Genomic DNA, 22146 nt, shown 5'->3' with positions numbered 1-22146 from the left:
CCTCCCAGCCTCTCTCTCAGCTTCTGGCAATCAGGTGCAGCATGGGCAATCATACTTCCTGGTTGTGATGTCATCAGGCTGCACCTGAATTGCCGATTCTCTACATTACGATTCCTTATTTGCGATTTCGCAATTAAGGATTTGCATTTTATTCTGCGAATTTCTGTGAATCGCTAATATTTTGCGATCTTTTATTTACATCGGGTTTTGCGATCCTCAAAATGCGATTCGCTAAGAAACGCATTTTGAGAATCGCAAAAAACAATTTTGATACATATGGCACTTAATCTCCCCGTGCCTACCAAAAAAATTACAGTGTCCTTGTGTAACATAACTGGTGCTCATGTGAAGCGCTCCAATACCTTCGGGTCGAGTTTGCGCTATATAAATCTGCAAAAAAAACACTAAAAGTACACAAGTCAATATTGTCTACATGCCAACAGACACGACTCAGGCAGGAAACTCCTGATTTTTTTAAAGACAAAAATAGTATATTGTTCGCTGTCTGCTGCCTGAAATAGCCCCTGATTTAATCAAAGTCAATGGGAAAAATGGATTTCCCGATTATTTTCTCACAATTTCCCACTTTCCAGGTTTGAAATGTTAGCACTTATATACTCTCCTTTAGGAAGCACAGTTCGCTTGCTGGTTAAATCATATAGCAGGCCTCGTACTTGATCTTGGTGCACTATCTTGCATGGCTAATCCTTTTTAGGTCGAGCCTATAGCGTCAGTATGACGTGGAAGCTCCACCCACTCTCCGCCCATCTTTTTAATTGGTTTATGTCCAAAATGCTGCCTTCCGATTGGCTTTAGGCCTGTTAGTCCCTCCTCATGACGGCCATGTCGTCATTAGTATCCTTCCATGGTTACTGGCCCCTTTACTTCAAACACTCTTTTCTTATCGTGCCCCCCTTTCCGCAGTCCATGACTTCTCACCCCCCCTGGCCACCCACCGCGCTCCCATTCGTGCCTTCTTGCACGCCCGCACTCCTGTTTCCAATGCAATAGGTCTTGCGTAATGTGAGTCCTATTCCATTGCAAATGCATGTTTTTAGATCGTTTGCACTCCTTTTCGTTTCCCTGATGGTCTCATTTCCTGTGTTAATCCCTGCAGGGTATCCTGGGGCCTCATGTGTTATGTCGCTACACTCTTTCCCTTGGATCTGTGTTTTGGCTTTTCTCATTACCTCAGTACAGATGACGCGTACGTTATCCCGCAGTGCTTACTTCCTGACTGCCATTCACAGTGGACGATGCTGAGAAAACCTATTCTCAGCTTGTCGAAAACGACTCAGCTTGTCGAATTTCCAATTTCTTGAGATTATACATACTATCCCTTCTTATATCGCCATACTCCGCAGAAACTTTGAAGTATTATTTGACTGTAGGGTGCATCACTCTAGAATCATTATTCTATGCTGCAGGCTCAGCTTGACGTGTTTTTATACTGTTATTTCATTCGAACAATTACCTCACATCTATAAAACCAATAATCCCAAGTAGCATTGTACGGTTAGATGGCTTTCTTCATTTCTTGTTATAACGTACAAAAAAAATCCAAACTGTAACAGTCTGCTTTTTGACACATGATTTGTTTATGGCAGGAGAAAGGTTGTAGTAAAAAAAACAATGCTCCCGTTCTGACCTAGCCTCGCTGCATTGTAGAATATAATAAGATGGTCCACCCAGGGTCAAGAAAATGGATGTGTGTAGTGTGCGTGCAGGAGCATTTCAGTTCACTGCCACAGAAAAGCTATGCTCGATGTTAGCCATGCATGCAGCCATATAAATTATGAAGACTATCAAGACGAATTGTAGGAACTGTTGATGACTGCCCTACAATATAACAGTTGTTCAGAACTTTCTTCAATTGAAAATTCTTTGATGGGGACTGACATTTTTGTACTCCTTATTTATTTAAAATATTTCAATCTCTTGAAGAAAAAACACATGACCAAACTGAGCCACTATGCTTTTAATCATTATAGGCAAAATATACGACGCTGAATGGTGCAGACCTAACTTTGAAGGGTAAAGGGGTGGAACACATACTGTTGCTTTATGAATCTTGTTTTGTAACCAATAACAGTTATTACATGGAAAAGTGCACATCCAGATCCAACAGCGTCTTGTTCTGATGAATTTCATGAAGTTGCTCGAAATGTTTGAGTTAACTTCTAGCAGGTCTGGGGAAGAATTGTGTTTTTGGGGAGTGAGGGAGAGTGTGTGGCATAACATGTAGATGACTCAGCCATTGCACATTCGAGTTGAGCACGTTTCACCAGAATGGGTAGCCCATTAACTCGATATTCAGCCAGTACATGCATAAGAGTAATTTAAATATGAAAAGGGGTAAAGGCTTAGGGCCTCATGTAGGAAGCCAAATACCGGTCGGTAACGGCCGATTTTCGGTAATTATACCGTTACCGACCGGTATTTTGGCCATTGGTATGTAGGGGGACAAACTTTGCTTTCGGAATTTACCGAATCGGTAAAATTACCGATTCGGTAATAATACCGAATCGGTAATGTTACCGAATCGGTAACTTTTCCGAATCGGTAATTTTACCGATTCGGTAAATTCCGAAAGCAAAATCGAGATGTAGGGGGAGTGTGTGTGTGTGTTTAAGAGTCGGTATTTACCACCAACTTATAGTTGGTGGTAAATAATGAATGTATGTGTAAATGCATTTTTACGCGCGTAGCAGTGTGCAATGTGGCATACATACATGCCCTTAGGGCATGTATGTGTGCCACATGTGCACACATGGCCGAATCAGGGGTGCAACAGGGTGTCAATGTGACACCCTGCCACCCTTGTATGTGTTCCCCCCATTACCGAATCGGTATTTACCGATTCGGTAATGAGGCATACCTTCCCATCAATGGGAAGGTATGCCTCATTACCGAATCGGTAAATACCGATTCGGTAATTACCGACTAGTAACGATTCGGTAAAAAATACCGACTCATTACCTACATACCAGTTACCACTTCTAAAATACCGATTCGGTATCGTTCGGTATTTTAGAAGTGGTAACTGGTATGCTACCTACATGAGGCCCTTAGTGTGGTATTTTATTTCTTCCCAGGGTGTAATAACCTAAGAAGGCCTAATAGTATTGAGAGGAAGAAGAAGTTCTAGACTGTCAACGAAAATGCTGAGGGTTTATTGCCTCTGGACCATGAGGGGGCACACCTCGACACACACTCTGCATGTAGGAATGTGCTATTTAGTAGGATCAATGGCATGGAGTGTGACTGTTGTGAAATATGGAAATTTGATGGAGTCAGAACAGGCCTTTAGGAAGGCATTAAAAACCTGGCTTTTCAACCTGCTGTAGATTGACCTGCTTGTTACCCCTCACAGCGAATCTGCATTCTAGCACCGGGACACCTCTGTTAGGTAGCCGTGCGCTCTATAAATGCATTTATTATTATTATTCTTAAGCATGCTCCAGTTTAAGAAACAATACTGATTTAGTCTGTACCTATCGTGTACTGAGACGTGCTTGATGTGCTCCAGCACTTGCCCCACTCAGTTAGATCAATGGATGATCCACAGCCTCCTACTATCTGCCACATGTGTTATGGAGGTTTGTATAACTCCCTTTCTAGATTTAGTACGTTCTTTAAGGCCTAGGCACTCAGCTGACTTCTAAGGGACTCATGTATAGCTTGTGGTGCAGAGTTATCTTGTTCGGGCAATGCTCCAGGTCCAGTGGTATCTGCAGAATTAGCACAGTTTGAGGAAGAGATGTGAATGTGTGTCAGTATGGTCTCATTTCAGTTCATAAGATAGAAATTGTAAGCGCTGGACAACCCATCGACCATTTCAGTGGGCCAGATGAGGTGACACCATTCACATTTCTATATTGGAGCACTTCTGTGAAGGTGCAAAAAGTAAGACTGCTTATCATGTTATGGGCATGTGTAGTAGAAACAGGTTGAGGAAATTCATATATATAAGCAGGTAGTGCCACATAGTGAGTACGTATGCCAATAGACTCCTATATGGGGTAGTTTGATGCTGAGTCGGGTTCACTAGTGGTTTCACTAAATGAGTGCTGGATCTATTGAACATCACAGCAACTCTGTGATACCCGGTATTTTTCTAAGCTGCAACCTGTCAGTAGCAGTGATACTCATTCCAGCTGTATTCTTGGTACCTTACTGGTTCAAATAGGGCAGTCTCTTGTCCAGTGCGACCTGGGACATTCAGCCCCCCACCCCTCCTCAAAAGCAGTGTTGGGAGCCTTACTAGCCAAATCAGATGAAGAAAAACTGTATATTTCCATGAATCATGCTAGGGACCACTATCAAGATGTATGCACTTGTGTTTTAGGTCTCGCCTAGTGTTGCTGCGCACATGGGCACCTCGCTCGGCGAGATTTATTAGGTCTCGCCTAGCGTTGTTGCGCACATGCGTAGCTCGCTTGGCGAGATTTATTGCTAAAGAGGGGTTTCAGTAGAGGGCTTGAAGCCCCGCCCCTCATTTCCATTGTCCGGCGTCACTGTTTATGCTAAAAGGTGGCCTGACATTGGAAATGAGGGTTTTTGGTTCCCGCTCTTTGGCCCGCAATCCAGACTAGGTCGCCTGCTTCACGGCTGTCGTCAAGCACTTTCTTATCTTTATGGGGCCATGTGTTTAAACACACGGCCCCATAAAGACAAGCGATCCCAATGCTCCGGCTGCAGTGCGGTCCTCTTTCTTTTTTGGGACCACACTTGTTGAATAAATGTTGTTTTCATTCCGTGGCCGCATTAAAACGAGTTCTGAGGACCTCAGGCTCTTTTTAGCATGTATTGATTCTTTGGCTTCAGCAATATTCTTTCTGCATGCTATTGTTTTTCAACCAACTGATGGGTTTAAGGGTGGTCTGAAACTGTCCAAAAATATGACATATGTCCTTCAGTCCGGATTTCATTGCAATGTAAATGCTCAGCGAGAGCCCAATGCATTTCAAATCCTGCTGAGATTGTTTTTGCCTTCAATCCTCCATTGCTTTTGTTGACAGTTATGAATCAGATGCAATTGATATAGAACTGTATTAGATGAAAAGCCAGACTTCTATGTACCTTGAGTGACCCAGGGGTCACGTGGAATACTTCGCGAGGATGCAAGATATTTCAAAAGAGTTCCCATTTCGAGACGTTCGTTTTTCTCCCAGTAGCGCCTCGGATCCCCGAGTGTTATCGATTTCAGTTTTTTCAGAAGGGCAAAGCCATAGAAGATAAATAAGGCTTTTGGCATCGTGGGTGCCTTTGAGTTGCAGAACTCAAGGAGAATGCATGCGTTGTACTGATCGCCCGTTATGCAGAATCACGTTTCAAAATTGGAATGACGAAACATGCCGATAAGAATGTAGAGGTCCTGTTTTTGATGTTATCTGGTTTCTGCCTGAATTCGTGCACGAGAAAGTGATTAAATTGACTTGCTGTATCCAAGGTCATTGAGCAAACGTAAGCTGAGTAATTGGGGAAGGTGCGGGGGGGTTGGTGTCGCACACTCTAGTGAGTAGAGCACTGTAGCTGTCCAAGGCAATTTAGGACTTGTCCCCTGGTACACACATAGGCAATCCAAACACAGAGAGGCCCGATGGCTCAGCGAGATGAACGCTTCTCACTGAAATTTTCAGATCACTAGATGAAATCTCAGCAAGGGTGCTCAGCCTGTTATCGTTCCGAGGCTGTAATACTGAGGACTATTAAGGTTGTTAATATTAACACCAGTTTCAGCGCTTAGAAACTGCAGTACAGAATCCAGCGCATTTATATGAATCAAGGCTCCAATCCATGCAGGCACTCCAATCCACTCGTGTGCAATCCCACTTGTAGTTCCTAAATTCCTGCATGTGTTTTACGGCCCTCTGCTTCTGGAGAAGGCCCCTGGAAACTGACAGCCTCATTCAGCCTCACTGGCGATGAGCCCCCCCAGCCTCCGAGGAATGCACTCTCACTTTCCATGGTCTCTAACCTGTGAGACATCTTTCCAAACCCTAAGGCGGCTGCACTCAGTGCCTCGCCGTGCGGGTGCAGGCTTGTCCTCCCATCACTAGCTGTCAGAGCTCAGCATTTCTCATCAGGATCCTGAAATCCGCCAGCTGATGCGGCGCTGGTACACGCTTGACGTAAGGGGCGAGGCACTGTCGAGAAGTGCCTTTACTCTGAAATTTAAAAAAAACATACAGGAGCCCTTCTGCCCATTAAACTAACGGCTGTCCTATTAAAAACATAGACCATACTGGAAAGGAGCACTGGGACTGTCCCACTAAACAGAAAATTCACCCTGATGAGAAGGGCCGGTACTGCCCCACAAAAAAGGGATCCTGCCGATAAGTTCTAGTACTGCCCCAAAAATAGAAAAGGTGTCCTGCAGAGAAATGTGGTACTGCCCCATTAAAAGAACAGGAGCCCTGCTGAGAAGTGATAGTAGTATTGAATTAAAAGAACAGGAGCCCTGCTGAGAAGGGATGGCACGGTTCTATTAAAGGGACAGGAGCCCTGCTCAGAAGGGCTGGCACGGTTCTATTAAAGGGATACGCCGCATCGTACTGCTGAGAAGGGCTGGCACTCTTCTATTAAAGGGACAGGAGCCCTGCTAAGAAGAGCTGGCACGGTTCTATTAAAGGGACAGGAGCCCTGCTGAGAAGGGCTGGTAAGGTGCTATTAAATGGACAGGCCGCAGCCTACTGCTGAGAAGGGCTGGCACTCTTCTATTAAAGACACAGGAGCCCTGCTGACACAAAACAGCACTTTCCTGGTGAAAGAATAAGCGCCTGCTCTGAACTCCTAAACGAATAAACGTCTTATTGCGATGTGCCGGTACTGTTCTATTAAAGAAACACGATGCCTGCTGAGAGGTGCAGGAATGCCGAGGGAACATGGGGCCCTGCTGAAAAGTACCAATACTGTCCCATTAAAGTACAAGATCGCTGCTGAGAGGTGCTAGGACTGGCTGCATGGAACAGAAAATGCTACTGCTCAGCGCCTAGCACTGCAGAGTACAACAATCCTCAGCCCAGGCATTGTGTTTATGGCTCGACTTCATTGGTTTGTGTTTGTAAAATTTAGAGGCCCAGATCTGGATAAATGACACGTTTCAAAGTATGCTGGTGAAGAATTCCCTCACTGCTGAGGCCTTGCCCAGAGTGACGTGTCCAGGTCTGGTTCCTCATTTGCAAAAGAACGAGGATGGATTGGACACAGCACAGAATAAAAGGTACCAATAGGGTTCAAGGTCAGGCTAAGAAATCACAAGAAGAGATACAGACGTATACCGATGTAATCTGGGAGAGATGATGACGAGGACAGATATGCAAAGACCATTGACAAAGAAGCATATTCCAGAGGACAAGTGGGTCCTGAAAGAACACCGGAGGGTGGAGGGAGCAAGCCATCAAGCACAAAGAAGTGCTTTTTGGAGCAGGTGATATGTCTAGGACACACTAAAGGGAAGTTACAGTGCATGGGGAGAGGAGTTGGTGTAGTGAAGACTGCTAGCTATATACGTACAATGCTAAGTTAGCACAACCGTGTTAGATGTTAGTAAGCCATCTTGCCGCTTTTGCTGCTTTTGCACACGACACTGTAGTTACATGTTATTAATTGAGAAATGCTTGCTCGACTTTGCTTCACATGAGAACTGTCTGTTGTTCACATCGCTAACAGTGAGCAGCGACCTTGGTCTGAACATTGTGTAAAGAAATAGTCTGGGTCTCTAGACGGTGCATGTTGTTGGGTTCAGGTTGATCGGCCCACTATTTTGCCATAACACGGACGCAGCTGCAAATACCTGAAAGTCGAGTGCTTTTAATATTGCAGTGCTGCATGTTTTGCACACATTCGGAAGAAGAGCTTTCCCAGGAGCAGAGTCTAGCTGATCCTGTGATGTGATTCCACTAAGCTGATCTTTACGGTATGGGGTTCCCCATTCAAGCCTAGAGACCTTTTATTAGTCTAATAATAATATTAGTTTACTAGCAAAAGGAAGGTGGCTGACATCCACTGTCATTTTATTATGATTACTCCTTTCATATTCTATGGTATTGTAACTATGCTGATGGTTTTGATCTTAATCATTTGTCTGCTTATGTTAGCCAAAGTACTGCATCTTAGGACACGAGGTTTATAAAATAAACTCTTTAAACTTTACAGTGTCTCTGTTTATTCTGTTGTGGACTGATATGAGAATAATTACGAACAGGTATTTCTGATTCCCACCATTCCTGAGAATACCCTAAGTCGCTTGTTCTGGATTGTCTATACATTGGGACCAGCGAGATAAAACTCGGATAATGAATGGGACACTGATGCTGGTCGGATAAGGGGTTCTGGGTTCTGAGATGAATTTTTGGTACACCACAATTCACTGAGGTCCTGGTTTCCTGTGCATAGTTCTGTGCATAAGCAGAATCCCTGCAACATGGCGCACCTAACGTTTGGTCGATTGATTTGAAACGCCTTAGTAGTGCTTATATTAGTCCACAACCCCCTCACTCTTGTTTCCGGTTAACGGGTGTGACGGGTTTAACCTACCTGTGTTTCGACTAATAGGTTCTTTCAAGCTTGATCATTAAAAATGTTATTTTTACTGAACCCCAGTGCTACTGTTGATATCGTTGATACTCTTTAGTGTGTCCTTATGGCGGTTGATATAGCCGCACATAGTCGTGCACCTCTACACCGTCATTTGACGATGTATGGGGTGCCGGATGATGGGATGGCTGTTATTTTTGTGGTGAGCGCTGATGCGTCATACCCTTATGAGTTGTTTTACTCTTGGGTGACTTTTCCGGCGGTGGATGCAGACAATGATACGTTTCATTCCTATCCTCCCACGCAGCTACCTGCGATCTATACGCCGTATAGGACACAAGAAATTCCTATTTCTGCCTGGCAGCATACCATTTGGATTAATGGCGCCCTTCCCCATGCGGTTGCACCGGCTAGAATGGGCCCGTTGTCTATTGCAGGGGCCACATGGCCGGTGCTGGCCGGATTTACGCCTCATCCCCGTTATCTCACGGTGGCGGTGGCTGAGTTGCGGGTGCTACACACAGCCCTGATTACAGTTCATAGGGCTTTAGTGCAGTACGTGTCACGCAACGTGCAGGTGGGGGCACCTGCTGTTGCGGGACAACCAACAGACCACCATGCGGTGGTTATTAGTCCTGTTATGGTTAATTCGGTTATGGGCAAGCACCCCCAAAGTAAGGATGATTTACCTTATTGGCTTGCTGAGAAATTTGACCAACTGGAGGCGGTTTTTCCGCATACCTCTCCTGTGGAGAAACACAGGATTCTCACCATTAGTTTGCCGAAAGACTTAGTCCCAGATATGGCCGATTGTGACAACTGGGGCAAGGTCTTTGCCGCGACCTACTCGAAGTGCTTCGGCACTCCGTCTATGTCTGTACTACCCTCCGTCATTAAACGTGTTCAAGAGAATCAAGGAGCGGAGGCTGCTGTTGAATTGGGAATGAGGCTTGTCGGAGTGTTCGATGTGGTGGCTTCCATAGTAATGGGCAACCTCAAAGGCGATGCCATGCAGTTCCAAGTAGCTAATAAGCTGGACCCCGTGGATGAACTCGACAGGCCTAAGGAGTTCGCTAAAATAATTGCGCAAGCCTATAGGACCATAGGCCGTAGTGCCTTGGGTGTTAAACCAACTGTGACAATTCCTGATATAGTACAGCAAACTAAGGTGAGCTCGTCTACTAAAGACGAACGCCCACATTTTCCTAAACAAAATTGGCGAGCAAAGAAACAGGGGAAGCAGCAACAGAAACCGGCGTCCTGCCGTACAGTCGTCTAGCGAACGCACATATGATCTGCGCAATCGATCTAGTATTAAGTCACCAGGTTTCTGAACAACGCTCTCCTCGTTCTTCACAGGAAACATCGGCTTCACAATCCGGTGGCGGAGACCGTGGGAAGGGAAGGGGTGCCCAAAGTCGTGAGCAACCCCGTCAGACTGACGGCAAAGGCAAGCTGGACGAGTCTGCACGTCAACGACCCCCGTTTCAGAAGAAGAAAGTTGCTGCGCTAACAGCGAGGTATGCGACAGATGGTGTGGACGCAGCTTCAGAACCTGACATGGGCACTAACGCTGCTCGACAGCGCGGCGGAAGTTACAGTAGTGCGACAAGCACTGCGTCCATATCTGGTGGCGACAGCAACTGATACGTTCATAACTGTAGAAACTGCTGACACTAGAGTGGCTCCCCCTGACAGACTGTATAATATAGTCCTTTTAATTGAAGGTGACAAACAATACACGATTCAAGGGATTTTTTGGGATAATCTGATCTCTTCCTATGATATTCTATTGGCAGCGGCTGATTGGCACCCGGCTTTCATTTTAGATGCTCCTAGAGGGGAGGAGATGATCCTCACGTCCTTTGCGCACACAGTGCCAAAGGACCAAGCTAAGAAGTTCGCCGAGGAGTGGGCTCTGGTGCTTGCACCTGCTTTGTATCGTAATCAGGTAGGCTGGGATAAATTGTCTCCCAGCCATGAGATTCCGTTGCGGTCCACGCCCCAGCCACAACCCCAATATCCCATGCGTCGCGAAGCAAGAACTCACGTCGCGGCTATCCTTGAACAATTGTAATATCAAGGTATAATTGAAACATGTGTGTCACCAATGAATAATCCTTTATTCACTGTGACGAAGCCTGATGGGTCGTACCTCCTGGTTTTGGATTACCGGCATTTAAACTCTCATTGCCGGACATGTGCAGTACAAAATACCCACAGTTCGGCTCTCGTCGATAGTCTCGTGAGAAAACGGTTTAAAACCACACTTGACATTTCCAATGGCTTTTACAGCCATAACCTGTCCTCTCTTAGTAGCGAGTGGACGCCATTTACCTCGGGTGGCAAACAAAAACATTTCAAAAGATTACCGATGGGCTATATAAACAGCCCTGGTGTCTTCGCCGCTCGTGTAGTCTCTCTATTGGAGAGCATAGACCCTGATGCGTACTCGTATGTGGATGATATTTATCTCACAGATGACGAGTTGTGGCCGCATCTGAGTCGTGGTGATCGCATTATTGTTTTGTTTGAAGACTTTGGTTACAAATTCAACTTTGCGAAGTCTCACATTGCGGAATATACAGTGTTGTTTTTGGGATATGAACTCAACAATGAAGGTCGAGGATTGGCTCCGCACTTCCTAGAGAAATGCGCATGCCTACGTGCTCCTACGACACTGAAGAAATTACAATCTCTGCTGGGCTTTCTGAATTTCGGTTGAACGTACATTCCTGATTATGCCCAGCGTATCAAGTCGCTTTATGCCTTGGTACAACCTACTTTTTCCAAATCATGTTGGCTGCCGGAGCATTCAGCTATATTGCAATCGTTGCAAGCTGACCTTCTTGCTTCAAAATACTTACTGACGCGTGATGACCACACTAACCTGGTCATAAGAATTGTGCCGGGCGCGGTGGGTTTCACATACTTAACGTTCAATGAGGGCGACACCGTCCCCATTGCCTACAAATCACACCTGTACACTTCGGCTGAACTGCGATTTTCCGCTGTCGAGAAAGTTCTGACGGCAGTGCAGATGGCGATTCTGAAAGAACGAGCGCTATCGCAAGGTAAACGCATGTTGGTGGTGACACCTTATCCTGCCCTTGAGGCGGTGACGAAAGCAAGTGTACCTAATTCTAATGCTTTGCATCCACGGTGGATACAATGGGCCACTTCCTTGACATCGCCCGACGTCACATATATCTTTGATGCGGCTCTACGGACACAGGAGTTTTTACAGTATGAATTTGTTCATCCAGCTCCTCTGTCCTTGCGCCCGCTCGAGGATTACCATTGTGTCATTTACACTGACGGTTCTGCGCAACCGGATCGAAGCATGCCTACTCAGCGGCCTGCGCAATTGTAGTCGGTACTTTCGTGAATGGTGAATTCCAATCCGATGTCGTGCATACGCAGTTATTGGGTGATTGTACCGCTCAGTTGGCGGAGCTTCGTGCTCTGGTGCTTGCACTGGAGTTTGCTGATCCTCGAGTCACTACTCTTATAGTGAGTGACTCGTTTTATTGTGTACAATCTTACAACGACAATCTACATTTTTGGTCTCGAAATGACTATCGTGATTCCAAAGGTAGCACAATTAAGCATAAAACGCTTTGGGTTTGAGTGGCAGAACTAAAGGAACATCTGCCTCTCGTGAATGTCATTCACACTCTTGGTCACCAACGAGTTGGTGTCCATGCTGTCGGCAACATACTTAGTAGCAGCAGTTACAAGATCACAAAGTAAGATCGATGATGACATCTTGGCAGCTATTGCTGCTACAGAGAAGGGAACAAAATATCCAAGAGGTTTCCCTTCTCGTTACCATTATCGCTTAAGTCCTGATAACGTCCCATTAGTGAGGATTAACGATGTTGGTGACAGATTGATTCCCAACGCGGACTGCAGACCATCTTTGATATTAGCAGCTCACGAGGGCATGGCGTCTGCGCATGCCGGCGATGGAGCTACTGTATCTCTGTTACAACAACGTTACTGGTGGTGCGGTTTATATAAAAAAGCTCGCGCTTATGTTCTTAATTGTGACATTTGCCAGCAGATAAAACCTTCAACCGCGGCGCGCCCACCACAAACTCAGTTGTACATATCTAATAAACCACTGGGTTGTGTTTATTTAGATCATTGCGGTCTATTTACCTCTGATACTGCGTACAAATACATCTTGGTTGCAGTGGATTCGTGCACACGTTTTCTATGCGTGTGGCCACAAAGGAGTGCTGATGCCCATACTGTCATCAAGGATTTGCGTGTCTTTGTTGGAAGTTTTGCATGTGGTACCTTTCATTCTGATCAGCGCCCTGCGTTCGCCTCTAAGGCGTACAAAGAAGCCATGAGAAATTTGGGGGTCCAAGTCAAATTTTCATCTCCATACCGACCTGAGGGTAATAGTGTGGTGGATCGAATGAACCGTGACTTAAAGCAATCTTTGACAGCCAGGGTTTTAGGTACTGGCCGGAACTGGCTAGCCCACTTGTATGACGTGCAACGTGCACTTAATAATCTCCCTAGAAGGTCTCTGGGTGGGCGGACCCCATACATGATGCTCTTTGGTATACGAATGTTTGTCCCGGACCTTGATGGTCTAGACATGGCGGCGTCGGCCGCACCCTTTGACGTAGATGATCACTGTTCTGTATTGCAGAATCTACAAGAAGCCAGAGACAGTCTAGCGAAGGAACACGTACCCTCCACATCTGATGCTGCCCTTCAGATTCCGGTAGTCGGCTGGCTACCTCGAGTTGGTGATCTGGTCCGTGAGAAGATGGAGAACAAGAAGGAGTTCGTCCCCTCTTATCGTGCACCAGTTCCGGTGCTTGGAGTACAGGGTACACGTACAGTCATTTTACCTCCACTTCCTGGTCGCAAGGATAACAGGTACATCTCTATTGACAATGTCAAGCTACAGCGAGTGGCCGATTCTTCTTAGTATGACACCAGCGGTTTCTTGCCCTTCGATGCTGAGAAATTCTGTTGTGGCCCCAGCTTCTAACACCTTGCCTGATGTTGCAGTCGAGATGCATACAGTTACTGGTCCTTTATTGCCACCGACACCTGGTGGTCTACCTGAAGATATTGAGTATGCTTATCCTGCGGATGTCCCGTTGCCTGTTTTACAATCCACCACAGTTACCCAGTCGCGTTACTCCTTTGACACTAATTCAATGACTTCCAATGCCCCACCGAAAGTTTAGATTTTTGTGGCCTGGTTCAAAAGACATTTTTTAATTCTCCCTTGGACTTACATTTGGCTGGTGCTCATATGTATTTTTTTGTTTATGTCCATTGGTTTTGTGGTAGTGTTTTTTAGACTTATAAATGGACACTACCTGAAAGAAAGATCTACAATTAGACTAATTGATGGAACTTTGGCCCCCCACTCCTCATCACATATTATGAAAAGGGACCAGACTTTTGTGAACATTTCTGCCTGGCCTGTACTGGATGGGATCGCTTGGGATGCTGTAAAATTTCAAATTCATGGTCCCACTGAAGTAATCAATGTGCCAAATGTATTTCGTGTTACTATGGGTGATGTAGTTAAGCAGAACATCCACTCGGATGATTGGGATGTACAAGCAATAGAAGCACTGTTTTCTGATTTGAAATATTATGCTGTATTTGATGCTGATGATTTGTATTTAGATACTGCTAATTATGATGAGCAATTCTGCTATCAACATTATGGCACGCATTTCCTACACAAAGCAAATACGTTTAGAAATTTTGTAAATTATACACAATGGGAACACTGTCCAGCCCCTAGGCTGGGCAGCTCCACCACGTTAGTGGACAAATTCACATATTTTTCCGATTTCAGTGTGTCGAATCCGGCCTCCTTTTATTTTAAGGTTGCGGCTGAGTCTGCTTCTAAAGTTAGACTGACACACACCAAATTGTTGTATTCCAAGTCCTTTATGGACGAGTTGGCAATCGGAGGCTATGATCTGTGGAAAGTTACTATCGATCTTAAATCGGTTTGGGGTTCTAAACCGTGGCAGGTATAGGGAACAGAAGCTTTGCATCGTGCCTGCCTCATCCCGAACCACATGTTATTTTTGAATTTGTCAATTTTTCAGACCACATGTTTTGGATTGGCTACTTCTAAAAAATTAAATTCTGCCTCCACTCCGGGTCTGGGTGCTTATCCTAATTGGGATAATCATACGGATCTGTCCCTTGCTAAGTTGCAGTCATACATTTCCAACACATCCTTCAATATTTCTGAATTAAATCCGGAAGGGTGGTTAGTACGGCAAACGAGCTCAGATTCCTGTCAACATCGGTTACTGGATTTGGCACCGGGGTATACACAAGTTCGTGTAGACCCCCGTTTTGAATCTTCTCACACAGTAACTACCTACTTGGTAGGGAAGTTATGCCAATCTTGGCTGCAACATTCCACCTTAGCATCTGTTAAACTTCATTTATCACAATTAAACGACAAAATAGATTTGAATGATTTTGTTAAGGGTCCTGTGGTTGGCAGGTCCAAAAGATGGGTATATGCTGTTTACAACGAAGTTTGGAAGCTATCACAGATTGAAGCTGCATCCAGATTACGAGCTATTGATCAAGCCAATATGGAGAAGGTATTGGCTGTAATAGATAATAGCATTAACACCCTGTCTTTCATTGCCTAGATTGTCCGTTCCAATGGTCTCTGGATTTGTACCTGTCAAACTCGGTGTCTCCTGCCCCGGATTATGATCGGCTAATGAGCCCCTTAGTGGCTCATGAGTTGGACTGTTCTGGCGTCAGGATTATGGCCTGTGGAGCAGCACATGGAGTCCTAGGGAATTGGGACACCGGAACGGCTGCAGCTGAATTCTTAGCGAGAAGTTATCTTGAAGAACACACCAGTTGTCCTCTGATGGTACTAGAGGCTCCGGTTGTCGAGGAACATGTGTGTTCCTTCCCCTTGCTGAACTGGATGGCAGATAATTTTGCTGAACGTTCCAATGATTTCCTCTTGGAAGCTGTTGCAACTTATTGTGCTTACACCTTGCTGGATTAACTTGGAGGTGATTCAGAATTCCTGTGGAATGACTTTGTATTTTTTTTTCTTTCTTCTCCATCTTCATTTCGTTGAACATCTATAGATGAGATTTTTTTTCGCCTTCAAATGTTTTTTTTTCTCTCCCCTTTTTTTTCTTCTTCGAACTTTTCACTTACCTTATATGGACTCACAATTTATTCCCTTGGTTCCGTTATATCAAACTTGAACTCTGCATTCTTGAAAGTGCGCCCCTACTGGTTAGTGGTCCGATCAAGGGGAGGTGTAGTGAAGACTGCTATCTATATATATACAATGCTAAGTTAGCACAACCGCGTTAGATGTTAGTAAGCCATCTTGCCGCTTTTGCTGCTTTTGCACACGACACTGTAGATACATGTTATTAATTGAGAAATGCTTGCTCGACTTTGCTTCACATGAGAACTGTCTGTTGTTCACATCGCTAACAGTGAGCAGCGACCTTGGTCTGAACATTGTGTAAAGAAACAGTCTGGGTCGCTAGACGGTGCATGTTGTTGGGTTCAGGTTGATCGGCCCACTATTTAGCCATAACAAGCATGCAGCTGTAAATACCTGAAAGTCGAGTGCTTTTAATATTGCAGTGCTGCATGTTTTGCACACATTCGGAAGAAGAGCTTTCACAGGAGCAGAGTCTAGCTGATCCTGTGATGTGATTCCACTAAGCTGATATTTACGGTATGGAGTTCTCCATTCAAGCCTAGAGACCTTTTATTAGTCTAATAATAATAATATTAGTTTACTAGCGAAAGGAAGGTGGCTGACATCCACTGTCATTTTATTATGATTACTCCTTTCATTTTCTATGGCATTGTAACTATGCTGATGGTTTTGATCTTAATCATTTGTCTGCTTATGTTAGCCAAAGTACTGCATCGTAGGACACAAGGTTTATAAAATAAACTCTTTAAACTTTACTGTGTCTCTGTTTATTCTGTTGTGGACTGATATGAGAATAATTACGAACAGGTATTTCTGATTCCCACCATTCCTGAGAATACCCTAAGTCGCTTGTTCTGGGTTGTCTATACATTGGGACCGCCGAGATAAAACTCGGATAACGAATGGGACACTGATGCTGGTCGGATAAGGGGTTCTGAGGTGAGTTTTTGGTACACCACAATTCACTGAAGTCCTGGTTTCCTGTGCATAGTTCTGTGCATAAGCAGAATCCATGCAACATTGGCCTAACGGTCGACCTCGAATCTGGGGAACTGGGTTCGAATCTCGGCAATGACGCGGAAAATCTTGTGATTCTGGGAAAATCACGTAATCTCCCCGTGCCTAACATTAAACAAAAAGCATTTGCAATGCAATAGGTCTCGCATTTACATGAGTTTAAGCTACTGGCATTGTAAATGACAATGCCTTTTATTTATGTTTTGGTTTTTAAAACATAAATAAAAAGCATTCTCATTTACAATGACAATAGCTTAAACTATCGCAAATGCTAGACCTGTTGCATTGTAAGTGCTTGTTTTACTTCTTGGCTAGATTAACGTTTTGTACTTCTGTTTTGTGCAAAACGTGCTTTGGCCCTTAACCATAACAAATACGTACAGGTAATTCTGTTTCATTTTTTATTTTTTCAGCTAAAGCCCTTGCCTTGCGATTAAAACCCCGAGTCCAAGAGTTGTGAAGATACATGTGAGCAAGGCAACGCTGCAGTAATGTGCGATAATCTATAGTCCGATAATGTGCCTATTAGTGTCAAAGCCTCTATGTTAAAGAACAGTAGATGTTTCGGCACCCAGGATATATGCTGCATGGCTTAATACTTATAAGGCCCCAAAGACGAGACCGATTGCATTGCAAATGCTTGTGTAGTGTAGTGAAGCAGACACCAGCACTAAAATGTGTTCGTCTAACCCCTGATGAGTGGTACTAACGTGGCAGGGCTGCAATAGATCCGAGTCAGACATGAAATTCCAGTTTTTTTAAGCCAAAAAAATGCTTTATTTTGGCTCTCTCTTATGAAATGTAATCTCCTTCATTAGAAGCCGATGGGGGGAATACGTTCTCCAGATATTTGTTTTTTAATCTCCCACTTACCTCTTCTAAAATTAGGGTATGTGTGGAAAGGTGAAGGCTTTGCCAGTGCTTGTTAGTTCTGCTGCTGTTTTACTATGTCTCTAACGACCACTGCTGCACGAATGGACATTTACAGCTGCCACTGGCATAGTCGCTCAATTCTGAAGCGCCAGCGTTTCCCAGAGAGACTCGAGAGGAGGAAAATATACAAATAACTTTGAGTAAAATGTTCCCATGGCATTTTTAACCGCTCAAGTGGTCTGCTGTCTGCTTCGCTTCTAATCTAGTACGAAAATGACTCCGTTCCATGATGGCGGTGATATTGACTCCGCTCTGCCTCTTGTACTTCCGGGTGTTCCCGGTCCGGGCCTGCGCTGTTAGAACAACTGTTTACTCTGCGATGGCTTCCCCGAGCGGCGGCTGCAGCGGCGCCTTAGGATAGGAGGCTGCTGGGGCCCGGAAAGGGGAGTTTCGGAAGAAGAGTGGCCGAAAATAGGTGAGGACGTGCCCGCGATGTACTGAGCATACTAGATAACATATTGTGTGACCTCGTCCTGTGCAGCGGATCCACACCTCCCCATACTTGTGCCACTGATCCCTCATATTGCAGTGGGATCACTTACCGGCTATATTGCTCATATTTGGGCCGCTGACTCTACCTTTTACACTAGGCTTTTATTTTTACTTCGCCTTTAATGCTGATATTTGTGAATTTTAGCAGACCTCATATACCGATTTAACGTATCCTCCAGATGTAACGTGCTTAGTTTGCAGTTTGTCCCATGAGCATACACGTCTAGGGACCACGCTCTCCATTCTTTGTTTATCATGTAGTTCCATTTGATTATTTCCTCGACCTTTAGGCAGGTTGGTTGGAAACGGTGAACAGCTCAGCCAGATGTGGGCGAGAAAGAGCAGAGCCAAGGCTGTGGATTGGCTATAAGGGCCTGCGCCCAAACCGAGTGATGAAAGTAGTTGGCATGAAAATCATACTGGAAACTTCATGTATACATTTCTGTTCAAATTTCGAAATAGTCTATTTCTTTAAAATGCAGAAGCTTTTTACCTCAGTACAGATTTGCATCATTTCATTGAGAGGCATTTAGCAAGTGAGTTTTGAAACATGAACTTAGGCTCATTCCTGCGCCAAATGTACTATGCCATTAGTGAGCAAAGAGGCAAATCAGTTGTCATGTGTACCTACTGTGGCCTACATTCTTAACATACATGGAGCAACCTTATAATTTAATAAATCAATGACGAGATTTTTGTACAGTGCATATCCTGAACTCGAATTTCAAGGTGCTTTTGTATGTGAAAATGCAGTAAAAGATAATGCAGTGAAATAAAATATTTGATCTACGATTACATAGTTTATTGAAGTGAGGAAGCCGGGATTGATCATAGATTTCCTATTTTTCATGTTATGAAGTCCAACCACCACTATATGTCTATAATTTCCCCCCTTTTTAACTCCAAAGGTGAATGATTTATTTTAGTATCTCTTGAGATTGGAGCATGGTGGCAGGCAGAAGCCACTCGAGGGTCCAAGAACCCTCTTGGAGCATAGGATGGGGTTGTCTGGGCCAGTACTTAACTGGTTCTCTTCGTTCCTCCTGAATACATCTCAAAGCTTCAAGGTGAACCAATCCTTGTCCCATCCTGCACCGGTTACGCTGGGGGTTCCACAAGGTTCAGCACTCTCGCCCACTCTCTTTAACTTGTTCATGGAGCCTCTTAACAGAAATTCTGAAATCATCCAGCATTCACTACCACATGTATGCGGATGACACCCAACTTTATTTTTAGATCGCCTCCCCTGAGGACATTCAGTCCCTCAATTCAGTCCTGTTGGAAACACAAAGCTGGCTGATGCGGAACCACCTGAAGCTAAATGCTCTAAAAACAGAATTCCTCCTTATCTCACCCCACAAGCAATCACCGGTCATGGAACAATGGCTGAATCAGCTTACTGCTCTCAATTGTAGACCTCACCTCGTGTAATCTGAATCCTCGCTTGGTATTATATTAGACAATAGTTTGAACATGCAAAAGCACATCCGCTTCCTCACCTAAGGAGCAAATTTCCATCTCAGCATCTTAAGGAAGCTCAAACCCTTTCTCCCTGCCCATGACCTAAAGGTTGCAGTGCAAGCATTAGTGATCGCAAAGCTGGACTATGGCAGCACAACGCTGTGTGGCTTGCCCAGAGGGAAAACTACTCCTCTTAGGGTGGCCCTCAATTCTGCTGCTAGGCTCTTAACGGGGACTAAAAAACCACATCTCTCTGGACCTGCTGGCCCTGAAGTGGCTCCTGTATGAAGCTCGGATTCCATTGAAAATTGCATGAATGGCACACAAAGCCATCCACTTCAAGACCCCGCTGTACCTCGCCCAGAAACTGGAGCTCTCATGTGGTACAAGAGCCTACAGAAGTGCCAGCACCCGTTTTACTCAAAGTACAAAAAATCAACAAAAAAAAAGACTTACAATCAAGCCTTCTCAGGCATGGCGCCGAGGATCTGGAACTCTCTCCCCCCCCCCGAAGTCAGGGTGATCCCTTCCACTGTCCGTTTCAAAATGTAAGTTAAAGGACTCTTGATGAAGAAATTTCTGCCTCAGTCCGCTTTCCCCACTTGACCTGGGGTCCATAGCTGCTGTTTGTAGCCCAGAGGCTTTGCTTGTGTAATTGCTGGACTTTTTTTAAATGTTGTACTTTTCGCTTAGCTAACTTTGTATGTTTGCCTATACCCTTCCTTGCTGCATAATCTGTAAAGCGCTCTGATACCCTCGGTGGTCATGTTCACGCTATATAAATCTTTATAAATAAATAAACAAGCAGACCTCTGGCTTGAGCCTTGAGAGGCTTCGCCACTACTATTCAACATTTGTAGTAAACAGCAGTACCATATGTGCATCATAATCATTGCAAGTTGTGAGGAAGAGGTATGGGTATTTGTTGCATCTGGTAAATATCATTAGCCGAGGCTGAAGTATTTATCATATCTGGTTAATGCCTCCTATTCTGAATTTTCACTTAGAAATGAGGCACAACACGCTGAATCTTTGAGACATCGAATTCTGCATGTTTTGTAGTAGGTATGCAGAATGTGTGGAATTTGCTTTTGCATAATTATGTGACATTTTTGGCAAAATCTTACATAATTATGCAAAATGCAAACCTGTCAGTTCACTGTATATTTTAGCATGAAATTCATTCTTGCGCTAAAAAAAGTGCAAAAAAACCCCAAACCCACTGCGTCAAATGGGGACTCTGATTCGTTAGTTCGAAAATCTTTATTTATGCACTAGGCAATAAAAGTACATAGAACAGTTACAAAATCTTAATACATGCATAATCAAGTTTTTTGAATTAGTCCATTATTCAATGACCAAACAGTGACATGAAATCCTCGCACAGGGCAGCTTAGGGCAAAACGAAATCTTTAGGCCAACACATCACTTACTTAATATATAATAGAATCTGTTAGGTCGCATTCTGTTTCAAGAAAACTTCTATATGCAGAGAGATCAAATTTAACACCCAGCTTCTAATGTAGGCCAAAGTGGCGGAGAGGGCGTATGCACAAGTGATAGTGTATTAACGACATAGACCCATAGGTGAGGAGCACAATGTCTTTATTTCGCTACAGTACAAGTATGTGAAAAGTTAACTTCCCCAACTGTCCTGCTACCCTGCAGTTCTGGATCGTTCTACCTCAACATTTTAGAACATCACATGAGGGTGCATATGCAGAGATACCAGAAGGGAAGGAAAGGAACAAGGGCACGTTAACATCAATAGTGTGGCAACGTATTAATGAGGAATATTTAATCTTTTCTCCTTCTTGGAAAATTAAGTCCATCAAATAGTCACTGAATTTAGGTGGCAAGCTGGGATTATGACAATTATGACCTTTCAATCTGCCTCGGCTACAATTTATAGCACACCTTGCTCCCAGCAACTAAGAGGCTTCAGCAGAGAGTGCACTCATAGTCGTGCTTTCATTCAGAAAAGGAGTGTAGCACTGCTCGACACAGGAGTAACTAAACTTCTATTATGGTTGTTAGACTTGGGATCCTTGGTTTGGTTTCCCCTGACTTTTTGCCCTCTGACGCCCTGTTTTGCTGACTTCATTTTTGTTGTTTTTAATATTCTGGGCACTTTACCACTGCTAACATGCATATGCACTGTACTCAAAATGTAGTTACATAACATTGTCTTATCCCCAATTGGCATATTTTGTTCACCTATATTTATCCCTAGTAAAAGTGCACTATATGCACCCAATGCCTGTAAATTACATTTTACTAGTGGGCCTGCAGCACCAATTGTGCCACCCACTTCAGTAGCCTTTAACATTGGCTCAGGCTTGCCAGTGCAGAACCTGTGTGTTCAGTTTAAACTGCCATTCAACCTGGCAAGGTAACCCACCTGCTAGGCCTAAACATACCCTTTTTATTACATACAAGTCAATCCCAAGGTAGGCCCTAGGCAGCCCTATGAGCAGAGT

General features: G+C 44.4%; 1 protein-coding gene across 1 annotated transcript in view; it reads left to right on the top strand.

Annotated features, from left to right (window-relative positions):
- The first annotated feature begins 17990 nt into the window (after positions 1–17990).
- EBAG9 (estrogen receptor binding site associated antigen 9) overlaps positions 17991–22146 on the top strand; it is a 185544-nt gene continuing 181388 nt past the window's right edge. Inside the window, exon 1 of the mRNA XM_085605081.1 lies at positions 17991–18128. The gene's annotated coding sequence lies outside the window, so the exon portion shown is untranslated. The remainder of the gene's footprint in view (positions 18129–22146) is intronic.

The sequence above is a fragment of the Triturus cristatus genome, chromosome 5_1 (genome assembly GCF_964204655.1).
Source record: "Triturus cristatus chromosome 5_1, aTriCri1.1, whole genome shotgun sequence".
NCBI classification, from domain to species: Eukaryota; Metazoa; Chordata; class Amphibia; order Caudata; family Salamandridae; genus Triturus; species Triturus cristatus.
This window is presented reverse-complemented; position numbering and strand designations above follow the sequence as displayed.